At 46.6% G+C, this 12,823-nt stretch overlaps 1 long non-coding RNA gene across 1 annotated transcript in view; it reads right to left on the bottom strand.

Moving 5' to 3' along the window:
* The window catches only part of LOC140218495 (uncharacterized), a 258,183-nt gene that overhangs the window by 165,301 nt on the left and 80,059 nt on the right, over positions 1–12,823 (bottom strand). The gene's annotated exons all lie outside the window — the stretch shown is intronic.

Genomic DNA, 12,823 nt, shown 5'->3' with positions numbered 1-12,823 from the left:
GTTCGTTCGTTCGTTCGTTCGTTCGTTCGTTCGTTCGTTCGTTCGTTCGTTCGTTCGTTCGTTCGTTCGTTCGTTCGTTCGTTCGTTCGTTCGTTCGTTCGTTCGTTCGTTCGTTCGTTCGTTCGTTCGTTCGTTCGTTCGTTCGTTCGTTCGTTCGTTCGTTCGTTCGTTCGTTCGTTCGTTCGTTCGTTCGTTCGTTCGTTCGTTCGTTCGTTCGTTCGTTCGTTCGTTCGTTCGTTCGTTCGTTCGTTCGTTCGTTCGTTCGTTCGTTCGTTCGTTCGTTCGTTCGTTCGTTCGTTCGTTCGTTCGTTCGTTCGTTCGTTCGTTCGTTCGTTCGTTCGTTCGTTCGTTCGTTCGTTCGTTCGTTCGTTCGTTCGTTCGTTCGTTCGTTCGTTCGTTCGTTCGTTCGTTCGTTCGTTCGTTCGTTCGTTCGTTCGTTCGTTCGTTCGTTCGTTCGTTCGTTCGTTCGTTCGTTCGTTCGTTCGTTCGTTCGTTCGTTCGTTCGTTCGTTCGTTCGTTCGTTCGTTCGTTCGTTCGTTCGTTCGTTCGTTCGTTCGTTCGTTCGTTCGTTCGTTCGTTCGTTCGTTCGTTCGTTCGTTCGTTCGTTCGTTCGTTCGTTCGTTCGTTCGTTCGTTCGTTCGTTCGTTCGTTCGTTCGTTCGTTCGTTCGTTCGTTCGTTCGTTCGTTCGTTCGTTCGTTCGTTCGTTCGTTCGTTCGTTCGTTCGTTCGTTCGTTCGTTCGTTCGTTCGTTCGTTCGTTCGTTCGTTCGTTCGTTCGTTCGTTCGTTCGTTCGTTCGTTCGTTCGTTCGTTCGTTCGTTCGTTCGTTCGTTCGTTCGTTCGTTCGTTCGTTCGTTCGTTCGTTCGTTCGTTCGTTCGTTCGTTCGTTCGTTCGTTCGTTCGTTCGTTCGTTCGTTCGTTCGTTCGTTCGTTCGTTCGTTCGTTCGTTCGTTCGTTCGTTCGTTCGTTCGTTCGTTCGTTCGTTCGTTCGTTCGTTCGTTCGTTCGTTCGTTCGTTCGTTCGTTCGTTCGTTCGTTCGTTCGTTCGTTCGTTCGTTCGTTCGTTCGTTCGTTCGTTCGTTCGTTCGTTCGTTCGTTCGTTCGTTCGTTCGTTCGTTCGTTCGTTCGTTCGTTCGTTCGTTCGTTCGTTCGTTCGTTCGTTCGTTCGTTCGTTCGTTCGTTCGTTCGTTCGTTCGTTCGTTCGTTCGTTCGTTCGTTCGTTCGTTCGTTCGTTCGTTCGTTCGTTCGTTCGTTCGTTCGTTCGTTCGTTCGTTCGTTCGTTCGTTCGTTCGTTCGTTCGTTCGTTCGTTCGTTCGTTCGTTCGTTCGTTCGTTCGTTCGTTCGTTCGTTCGTTCGTTCGTTCGTTCGTTCGTTCGTTCGTTCGTTCGTTCGTTCGTTCGTTCGTTCGTTCGTTCGTTCGTTCGTTCGTTCGTTCGTTCGTTCGTTCGTTCGTTCGTTCGTTCGTTCGTTCGTTCGTTCGTTCGTTCGTTCGTTCGTTCGTTCGTTCGTTCGTTCGTTCGTTCGTTCGTTCGTTCGTTCGTTCGTTCGTTCGTTCGTTCGCTCGCTCGCTCGCTCGCTCGCTCGCTCGCTCGCTCGCTCGCTCGTTCGTTCGTTCGTTCGTTCGTTCGTTCGTTCGTTCGCTCGCTCGCTCGCTCGCTCGCTCGCTCGTTCGTTCGTTCGTTCGTTCGTTCGTTCGTTCGTTCGTTCGTTCGTTCGTTCGTTCGTTCGTTTTCTGATTCTGATTTAAGCATGGGAGAGAGCATAGCATAGGGTAAGTTTTTGATACGATGAAAAGTTTCCATTTGTGTATAGTTCAACAAGCAAATGACTAAAAGACTGATTACTGTATCCATGAGGTTATAACTCACGGCATACTTTATTATTTACACTTGTACAAATGTACTCTCCATGCCCAAAAACTAAAGCGAACAAGTTCTCATTTTTCTTTATGTGTGTTTCGGAATTACAAAGTTAACCCTTTTCCCCATTCTGTACGGCAGCAAACCGCCATACGCGTATAATTCTCCTTCCATACGTCCTGTTCTCTGTCTGTCATAGAGTCTTTCGCAAAAAAAGCAATGACCAGTCGGCCGTTGTCGGCAACCGCGGGCTCTCGTTTACTCCTTTTTCGATAAGTTGTACTTGCCACACTCTTTTTTCTTATTATCTTCAACCACTGGTTTCCGCGCGTTGGATCTCATTCAAGACTGAAACAGAAATTCCAGCTCTACTGTTGAATATTTTCGTTATAAAAGCTAGCTGTTCGTTGTAAACAATAGTAAAAGAACACCTTCCTACCGCTTGGATGCAGTGTTTGCATTTCCGCTGAGCATTCGCATTGTTTTAACACAATGTTTTCTAACGCAATTCAACGCCAATTGTTCCCAGCCTTTCTGGCTAGGTTCAACGACCGAGTTCGGTTTCAGTCTGCGCGCCGTGTAACGTATTCATGCCAGCGCGCTCAAATTTTAAAGACTACTAAAAAAAGAAAGAAGGCTTTCCAAATCTTTCCAACACGCTCGCGTGACTATCATCACGTAGCGCCATAAACGCAACGATCATGGGAGCTCGTTCGAGTCGACGTCGTCGTGACGCGCTGGCTAGACGCTTTTGTACTCCCCTCTTTTAGGCGCAAAAAAAAAAAAAAATGCGGACAGTCACAATAAAAAGATACGAAGAGAAATGAATAAAGAAGGACTGAGGATGTAGTTCCCCGCGAAGTCTTGGCGAACAAACAAGTCATCTACATAGCACACCAGACACGGAACCGGCGTTCGTCGGCGTGTTTCTCGGCATATCGGCGATATTCGCCGAGAAGGCTCCGGGCACTGTTTATGGTGGCGCTATCAGAAAGCACGCTCCGGGCTCTGTATATATATATATATATATATATATATATATATATATATATATATATATATATATATATATATATATATATATATATATATATATGAAAAGAATGGGGAGGGAGCCGTAGAGTCCCGCCGTTACTTCGCCTTCGAGGATTTCGAAGCAAGGCAGAGCTCATGGAACCACGATCGGCCGACACTTCTGCACGTACGCGTTGCAGTGAAGTCTGCAGGAAGCGAAGCCACAAGCTTTTGTGTGGTCGGGAGACAGGATGCAGCGCCGCCATTTCCAAAGTCGTATCTGCTTCGGTAGCCATAAGAACACTCGCATTCGCTGACTGCGGACGTTATTTTTCGCAACTTGACACGGCCAATCTTTAATCTCGAAATGTCGTAGTACGTATATATGTTGACGACAAGGCGTCGCGTGTTCTCTGCTCGGAATTTATTTGCGGTGTCTCGCGTCAGATCCGAGTGGCATGTATGGTCGATATATCTCAGTTGTCCGCTGTCACGTTAGCCCCGCGGAAACTTTGATTTGCGCGTCGAAAGCGAGCAACAATACGCCTAGGCGTAGATATAGCTGTCCTCGCTGGCATTTAATTGCTCGCTATGAAATCAAGTCAGGAGACATTGTGCAATATTGCTTAGCAGTAACCCGACAAAGTATTTTTTGCAGTTCATCATTGGCGAGAAATATATGGCTATACTAAATATAGTTTGTACACCATGTGGCTAAGAACGTTATTTAAGGTATTATCAGATCAAACTGTGAAAAAAGCCTTCCTAGGACATGCCAGAACGATACTTAGCTAGGGAAATTACAGCACTAAGAGGCTTAGAAAGGAGAAGCTGATTGATATGATATAGCAGGGAGAGAGAGAAAGAGAGAGAGAAAACTATTAGGCTGAATTGCCGATGGCGTCCCTGGCTCGGTCTATCGGCCCAGGGTTGCTCTGTCATCATATGACATTTAATTGTCAAGATTTCCACAACAACAGAAGACGAAACTTGGCCAGTCTGATGCTATCCGCAGTACAAACATTGACGCGACCAGGACTCCTCTAACCAACAAGACACCCGAGAATAAGAGAGATACGCCGACAAGATCTTCTGTAGCTCATTATAAAATATGACGACGCCAAATAAACAGACACACACAAGAGAAGAGAACGGGACAGGGCACCCTGTCCCGTTCTCTTCTCTTGTTTGTGTGTGTGTGTTTATTTGGCGTTTTCATATATTATAATGAACAGCTACCAACTAGCCCAACAAGAAGTGCTTCTGTAGCTATCTGTTGCCCTCTAACGGGCGCAGCTCGAAATTCAGGAACACGTTAAGGATTCTCCGGCGTAATATCTGCAACCTTACGATCGTGACAATTTACTCGCACACACCACGTAATCCTAAAAAAAAAAAAAAAACAAATAGCGAACTTGCGTTTACAATTTCACGATGTCAGGGGCCATGGCATCTTTAATGAATGGCTGCGACAAGCCCTCTAACTCTGTCAATTATACGCATCCTTTTACGCCGTCGCCGGCATGTGTTGAGTCTGAGCATTAAATGACTGAAAAACTGAAAAGCAGGACATCTTCGTATGTTGGTAACCCGTGAACATGAAAGACAAGCAATAAAGACGTCGAGAAGACGCACACACGACGAACTGTGACTACCAAATCCTTATTCTCAGATAAAGGAGGAGGATCGCTTGCTGCAGGCAGACTTACTCCTGCAAAAGATGCCGACAATTGGTCCACCCGAGCGCCACTCATCAATTGCGGTAGGGCGTCAAGGCTGTCACATTCCATCTGGTAGCAAAACAGCCCGAGGTAACACAAGGAAGAACCGGGGCACAAAGCTTCGCGTCGTTCATTTCACGTCGTCCCACACGGCTCACCATTCATGCTATAGCTCTGCATCAGGGAGGAGGTGGAGAGGAGAGTCCATCTCGCGCTTCAATCCATCTATGAATACGTTCTACTGTTAAATTTAGGACACTCTAACATACATTGGGCAACGTCACCAAGACCTTGACAATGCACGTATGCACGACGATCACGTGCTAAGTCCTGTCATTCACCACCAAGCTGTAGTTCACGCTGTCTGTGTTCGGATGCTATAAAGGAGCGCGCTTTCAGTTCTGTGAAGTCCCTTAGTCACACAAGGCTAATATAGTGGAGACCACAATGAAGGCAACTGACTTAAGATGACTTGCGTTATGATTATTTTTGCGTCCTCATGAGCCTTCCTCGTTGACCTGAACTGTAACGCTTTGAGCACAAGACACATGATTCATTGCCTGCTACGCCGCAGATAATCTGAGAAATCGCGAGAAGGACGAGACAAACGGGACAAAAAAAGTTATAATTAATTCCATGCTCGTACTTGCGTCTAATGTCCGTCGCTGTGTGTTGGCGGTGGATGGTTGCAGCAAGAGGCAGGTTTAGCCTGGCGATCAAGGCCGGCAATTGCTCTGCCTGATCGCCTCTTACAATGTCACTGCGATATGTCACCATATGACCATGAAACCAGTCTCTCTTATAGGAGTGCAAGAGGAGCATGTGAAGCTTCTTGGCGGGCTGTAACTGACCCTTCTGGAGGAAAACTGTTGCAGGCATGCATGCGGAAAGTCTTTTTGTAGGTTCTCAAGAAGCGAGTCCCTTTTCTCTCAGTATTTTGGGCACGACTACTGAGAGCACATCACTGTGGGCTCGTAAGGAACCTGATCTCCTCTCGCAGCAGCGATATTGAGGGTGCACTGACACATTAATTTTGGTTGGAAGTAGCATCCCTGCATGGTCAGTAATAGCATTATTTCAATTCAATCCGTAGAGTTCGTTAACGTCTGCATTTCAGGGCACATTTCAGCTTTCTGCAATAATGAGCTAAGTCGCTTGGGCGTTACTTAGGTAGCCGTTCCGGCGGTGCTCTATTCAATAATCGTCCTGTATAACTCACGTACTTGTTACAGCACGACAAATTCGTGACATAAGTAACACTGCTTCTTTACAGTTGCACACCTCCTGCGTTTCAACGCATGAATTTTTATCGTCCTATTGTTTCTGTTACTGCATTTTTTCTGTTTTTTATTGATGAAACTACTCTTCAATTATCTCGGCAAACGTGATTCAGCTTGTGGGACGCTGCATAATAACTCACGGTTGTCATGTCTCAGGAATATATTTATTAGTCGGTGTGAGATTCTATGCATGTATCACACCACAACGATACTCCGGTTATAGACATCATCGTCCATGCGCTTTGGGGTGTTATGTTTAAGGGCTTAACGATGTTTTCTGTTTTAGAACTGGTGACATACGCCGGATAGCCTCTTGTCTTTAGCTCTTTAATTATATTCCGGTAACGATTACACGGACGCTCGAGACACATTCGCGCCGTAGCCGCTGGCGCCGCCATCTGCACTGGTGTGACCGTGCCGTTGCCTCATTTACGAGCATGCGTGACCCGTGCGAGGAGGATTAGAAGGTATCCATAAAGTCTCTAGATGTGTTTCAAAGTAGCGCCGTTTTCTTTTTCCTGTTGTCCTCCTCCTCAAATCGTCCTCCTGCAGGGTGTGGCGCTAGCGTCCCCAAAAGGTTTGGAACTTCTCAATATGCGTGTAAAAACAAAAAATTTCTAGTTTGTGTATTCAACAAACTCTTTAAAGAAACAGCAAAACTGGCGAAAGGGAACTCACCACTGATAACTAGGGACTTTAACGCCACTGATCCAAGCTGGGGATATCAGGCCAAGACACCAAAGGCAAGACACCATATCATAGGACAAATAGAGGCCCTAGGAATGACACTATTAACAGACCCTGCAACCCCAACGAGAACAGGGAACAGTATATCCACGGACACAAGTCCAGACCTAACCATAATCAAAAACTGCCAAAGCGCCAGGTGGTGCAACACCCTCAGAAACCTAGGCAGCGACTACTTCATACTAAGCACCACAATCCGCGCAGGCCGAATACCCAGACAAATCGGCATGGCTAAAGTAACAAACTGGCGCCCCTGTAGAAACTCACTGAAAGAGCAAGCCACCAACATAACCAACTTGGCCGAGTGGTGCGAATTAATACGAAATCCAAAGCAAATACATGCCGAAACCATCGCTAGAACCGACCCTCACCTACTGCACCTGTGGGAAGCAGGACGAAACCCAACTAACAGCTGAAAAAGACAAAAACGGAATAGTAAACTCAAAGCGAAAATCAAAGAAATCACTCAGGAAGCTGAGGAATAGGCTAATCAACTCCCGTCAGCCAACTGGCAACGATTCTGCGATTCACTAAATGGAAGCCTAGGAATAGCAAAGACATGGAATATCCTTAGAGCCATGATTGACCCAATAAAAACAAAACGCGAATGGCAAAAGTCTTTAGAATGACTATTACATTCAAACGCAGGCACAGGCGATGACCTCCTTCAGGACATCTATACCAAGTGCTTTGGAGCACAAGCCTCGTCACCCTCTTGCCAAGTTGAATACAATGGACCCCCACACCCAGAAATGAATGAACCTTCCCTGGAAGCAGATGTAAGAGCGTAAATCTTCAGCGCGAAACGGAACACAGCGGAAGGGGCACACCTGACCAGCAATGGCACGATTAGAAACATGGATGACGAAGCCATAACATCCCTCATGAATTTTATAAACGAACACTGTGACAAAAGAACGATGCGAAATCTCCAGCGCATCTCTCTTAAACCATGTTTAGGAAAGGTCTTTGAAATATCAATAAACACGACACTTCAACGGCATCTTGAAGAATACAACTTTATGCCAATAAACACCACGTTTTGGCATACGACCAAATCTCTCAATTCGTTTTGGCATACGACCAAATCTCTCAATACAAGATATCCTCCTAGTTTTAAAGGAGGAAGCATTAACCAACGTTCCAAAAGCAGGAGAACACGTTGTTATTGCCATCGACATAAACGGCGCCTTTGACAACGTAAGCCATTAGGGCATACTGGATAGGCTGGCAGAGACCAACTGTGGTTTCAAGACCATACCAGTACTTCCAGAGCTTCCTCAGTAAAAGAACAGCAGTAATCAAAATAAGAGAGGACGAATTCAAATCCTCCACCCACCTAGCATAGAAAAACCGCAAGGAGCTGTAATTTCGCCCACACTTTTCAACATAGCAAAGAGTGGTCTAGCCAAGAAACTCAAAGGAATTCCAGACATCCGGCACTCTTTCTGTGAGGATGACATAACAATATGGACAACCAAGGGTAACCTGGCAGAAAAAGAAGAGAGGCTCCAACAAGCAGCCAACATAATAGAGGAATACACAAGACAAAAAGGACTTCAGTGCTCAAAAACGAACCCGAGACTTCGACTTGAGGTCAAGATCGATGAAAGTATCATTCCATAGAAAACCACCGTTTGAATCTTAGGAATGTGGCTGCAATCCAATCAACAATGCCTTCGCACACTAAACATGATTAAAGGAACAACTCAGCAAATTGTTCGCATGATAGTTCAAGTAAAAAACGATAGAAAAGGAATGAAAAAGCAAGACACGCTCCGTTTAGTAAAAAGCCTGGTCATCGCCACAATTACGTACTCTCGGCCCTATCACAACATAAATAGGGAGGAGAAAGAAAAAGCCGGCCAAATAATAAGGATGGCACATAAAGCAGATCGACAACTATCAGGAAATACTTCAAATCAGAAGCTATTAGCGCTTGGTCTCCACAACACATTCGAAGAGTTGGCTGAAGCACAACTGACTACACAAAAGAACAGCCTGCTACAAACACCAACAGGCAGAGAAATTCTGGACAGGGTCGGCCTCGGCGAACAAGTACAGGCACATTGAATAACCAAGGAACTCTCTTGCCTCATCAGAAACTAGTACACGGTATCCCCGCTACCAGACAACATGGATCCCACTCTGCATGCTGGGAGAAGAAAAGCAAGGCCAGAGTACATAGATAAAAAGACAAACTACATCCACAAGGCGAGGTTCACAGACGCCGTACCTTATCAGACAAACGCAAAGAAAAAGGGGGGGGGGGGGAGGGAAGTGGTCACAGACCGAAAAGCAAAAATTACAACCTGCGCCTCGATAGCTCGAGCCTCTATAACAGAAGCAGAGGAGGTTGCGATCGCAGTGACAATAAAGGAGGACAAGGCGCGAAAAGCGTCATTGGTAGTAATTACGGACTCATAGACGGCATGTAAAAATTACCAAAGGGGTGCCAAATTCTGACCAAAGCCAATAAAGACCCCCGAATTGAATACACCCAGACTATATTCTAGGCCGCAGGGCACGAGGATATCACTAGGAAGCTATTTGGGGACGAGGCGGCTCGAGGCTTAGTAGAGGACCTGTAGTAGAGGACCCAACACTCATAGATCCCCCCCCCCCCCCCCAATAGCGTAACAATTCTAAAATATTACAGGGAGAATAGAAGAACGTATGCACCACATAAGACTCTTACAGCGATGGAATCTGCAGCGCTACGGAGACTCCAGGCAAAAACATAAACAAACTTACACATGCTAGATGTATTCTACCCCACAGCATCCAGATATATATGCCCGTGGTGTAGGACCTCACCAACTCTGTTCCACAGCACGTGGGAGTGTACTTTACACAATGAAGAACATCACAACATGCACAATACAAAGGAACGATGGAAGGCACTGCTGTCCAGCTCGGCCCTTGAAAATCAGCTTAGGTTGGTCCAAAAGGCAGAGAGGATGGCAAGCGCCAGCAGGGCCCTGGACTAGGGGCCCCGACCATTTGCGATGCCCTGCCTTCAGGGCAACACAATTTATATCTGTGTAAATATAGTTTATTCTCTGTCTCTTTATTCTAGCTTATAGCCCACAACATTGATTATCAATACTCGTTCTGAAACTGTATTCCGTGCAGTAAATCCTTATTAATGCGTCTGTTGGCCGAAACTATGTAACATGAATAAAATTTGGAGCTTCCTTGGCCGCTAGTGATAAAAGTGGTGACGTAGAAATGCCACGTGACCGCACTAAGCCATTCACGCACGGGCAATGGTTGGAGAGCTCTAGGAAGCGGAGGACGGTGGCTAGATAAAAAAAAATGGCGCTACCTTGAAACTTTTTATGCATCTGAATACGCCCCTCCTCTTCCTATTCCCCATTACAGGCTTTCGAGCCATGCCTCAATAAATACATCTATCTTGTCATCATCATCTGTATGTAGGGACGCTAGATCTGCAGAGACGCGATCTGCAGTGCATATGCCTGAAAAAACGAGGAAGCCAACTGGGCGCACAATCATTTCAGCCTTCTCATCCCTATTTTATCTGGCACTCATTTGCATCCTAACTTCAACATGACCATCAGTTCCTGCCGGCATTTTTTGATTTATTTTTTTGCAAGCATTGCGGCGCCGTTAAAGGACAAGGACGAGGGAACCGACATAGATAGGCACGTCCTTGTACTCTCGCTAAAGAATTAGCCTGCACCAAGTATCCCAGCCAGGTGTTTTATCGAAAATGCGCTCGCACTCTTCGCAAACTGCGCACTGATTAGTGATCAGAATCTGATATATCAAGGATCCCGAGCTCTTTTTACATAGCCTTCAAATTAAAGTTAAATACTGGGGTTGAAAGTTCTAAAAACCACAATTTCATTATGAGGCACACCGTAGTGGGACTGATTCTGACCACCTGGGGTTGTTTAACGTGCACCCAATTCACGGTACAAGGACGCCTTTGCATTTCACCCCTATCGAAATGCGGCCGCACGACTGGGATTTGATCCCGCGCCCTCGGGCTTAGTAGCACAATGCCGTAGCTCCTACGCCTCCACGGCGGGTTTTACTTGGTCTTTAGGAACTTATTTTTTAAAGGATGATGGTAACATAACATAATATAATATATAGTCATGGTAAGCGTGAAGGGTTTTGCTTTAGCCTTTTGTTGTTGCTTTTTCTGTATTTTTTTCACCTTAGAACTGAACAGTACATGGCCCCTCCCCCTGTTTGGGATAGGGGCAACAATTTCCTTAGCAATAATTTTGCTATAGTGGGCTCTTCAGTAACCTTCTTCTTTTTTTTTTTTTTGCACTCTCGTATCTAGCGAAAAAAGAAAGATTGAGCTTATGGGGTCTGATCCCCAGAGCCCCGCTATAAACAACGAGGGTTGTTGTAGTGGGAGGCTCCAGACTAATTGAGCAGCTTCGCTTGATTAACATACTCTTAAGCCCAGACCACACGTACGCTTGCGGACGCGCGCCAGCTCGCGTTCACGCACCCACGCATGCGCACACGGTGCGGCATGGCTCGTACGCGTCGAAACGCGGCGTGATCTCGGGGAACAGCTCCTCTATGTTATCGCGCGCTTGGGTTGCCTCGCGTCGGCGCGCCTGGCTACGCAGCTACGGCGCGGAGCGTTCAGCTCTCAGTGAAGCAGATTTATATCGTGCAAGAATGTGGTTCTTCCTTCCTTTTTGCACTGATCTAACAGCTATAAAAATATAACAATTACGTTTATAAATATCGAAGCATCTTGAAACGCTGTCAGTAACAAAGTATGAAGCGGCGCCTGCCGAGGCGTCTGTGAGTGAGCCCAGTGAGCGCGCGCTGTCGCGCGTCTTTGTGGATGCAAACCACCATTACTCGCGAGGCGCGGCAGGCGCTAGGCGCGCGGACGCGAGCTAGCGCGCGTCCGCAAGCGTACGTGTGGTCTCGGCTTTATAAGTAAATAACAGTTATGGAACTCTGTCTCTACGAGCTGCAATGCAGTAACTGAAGTTGGGAATGAAACATGCATCTAGTTGCTCAATAGTAGGCAAAAGCGAGCTCAATCTACATTTTCGAGTCACTCTAGCTAACGAATAATAATATTAAAAAAGCATCAACTTCTGTCAGCTGTTTACCGCAACTTCTACCCGGAGCATGTGTAGAAGCGTCTGCACAAGAGAATCTGACGGGACGAAAACCTCATTCTCGAGTTTTTAGGACCCAGAATGTATCAAGCAAGATTGCGCATATACTCCGACGTGTAATCAACAGATACAAGCTGCGGTCAATGACACACTATGGCTTTTCAGTTGTTTTCCCGGAAGGTTCTTGCGATCTGCCCTTTTCACCATTTAAAACAAGATTCCATGTTCGTAGCTGTAGGCTTCGTTCCATGAAGCTTTTCAGTGTATTGCAGTCTGTTCCCAAAGTGATATTGTTTTTTTTTTCATCTATATATTATTACCTACCATGTCAGGCCCTAGCCTAAAAAAGAGGGCACGGCTTTTTCCCATGTTTTTGACGCTCCTCCTCCTCCAGCGAAACATCGTTGTCATAAAAAAAAATGCTTACGGAAGGGCAAGAGATGTCAGTGGCCTAGGCCGGCAAAATGAACACGCCACCAACTATGCAGTTCCACGACGCGACCACCCGCCGCAACGCGGGAAACGCTCGGAGAAAATCCCATAGAAGCACAAAAAGATCGTCTATGTCCTATACATAAATTCAAAGCAGCATTCGAATGCAACAATGGGGATCGGCGGAGGGATAGCAATTGAAAGAATTCTTTCGAGAAGGAACAGCATGGAAGAGAGGGCGGAGATACATCAGCGACATCGTGGTCCCGTATAAATAGGACACGCGAGGAGACAGTGAACACAAAGGAAATCAAGGCACGAGAGCAAGCGGACGGGGACGCCAAACAGAGGAATAAAAGCTGACTCGAACAAAATCACTCGTATCCTCCATGAACATACAGCTTTTGCAGCGTCCTCAGCCCCCACCCTTCTCCGCACCCGCCGGCCATTTCACCGAGCTCATTCTTAGCTGCATTCTGTCCGAATTGTGCGTGATGTCCGAGCCAGAAAGGGCCCTTGCTTCGCTGCTACTCCTCGCCCATGCCCTTCGCGCTCTCTCGTTCTGAAGCGTACAGCTTCCACGTACAGCCGTCCCAGAACGTTCATGTCCGGGTTAGGCGAGGCCCGTCTTGCGTCTGTTTTCC

The sequence above is a fragment of the Dermacentor andersoni genome, chromosome 5 (assembly GCF_023375885.2).
Source record: "Dermacentor andersoni chromosome 5, qqDerAnde1_hic_scaffold, whole genome shotgun sequence".
NCBI classification, from domain to species: Eukaryota; Metazoa; Arthropoda; class Arachnida; order Ixodida; family Ixodidae; genus Dermacentor; species Dermacentor andersoni.
The sequence above is the reverse complement of the archived record's forward strand: the minus strand, read 5'-3'. Positions and strand labels throughout refer to the sequence as shown.